The sequence below is a fragment of the Brassica oleracea genome, chromosome C9 (genome assembly GCF_000695525.1).
Source record: "Brassica oleracea var. oleracea cultivar TO1000 chromosome C9, BOL, whole genome shotgun sequence".
Classification (NCBI taxonomy): Eukaryota; Viridiplantae; Streptophyta; class Magnoliopsida; order Brassicales; family Brassicaceae; genus Brassica; species Brassica oleracea.
In genome coordinates, this window is record NC_027756.1 from 31,528,883 (window position 1) to 31,529,391 (window position 509).

Genomic DNA, 509 nt, shown 5'->3' on the forward strand with positions numbered 1-509 from the left:
ATAATTTACTCGGACGACGTATATTTTAGTCGTCTGTTGAATAATTTACTCGGACGACGTATATTTTAGTCGTCTGTTGAATAATTTACTCGGACGACGTATATTTTAGTCGTCTGTTGAATAATTTACTAGGACGACTTACATTTCAGTCGTCTGGTGAAAAAATTAAAACAGGTGACTTACATGTAAGTCGTCCAAATATTCCCGCCTAAAATTTTTTAAAAAAAATATTTTCCCGCTTAAATAATTTAAACCAGACGACTTACTTGTAAGTCGTCTGGAAAGTCTTCTATTTTAGTTTCCCGCTAAAAATATTTAATTTCCCGCTAAAAATATTAAACTCTTCTGGACGACTTACATGTAAGTCGTCTGTTTTAATTTCTTCACCAAACGACTTACATGTAAGTCGTCTGTTTTAATTTCTTCACCAAACGACTTACATGTAAGTCGTCTGTTTTAATTTCTTCACCAAACGACTTACATGTAAGTCGTCTGTTTTAATTTCTTCA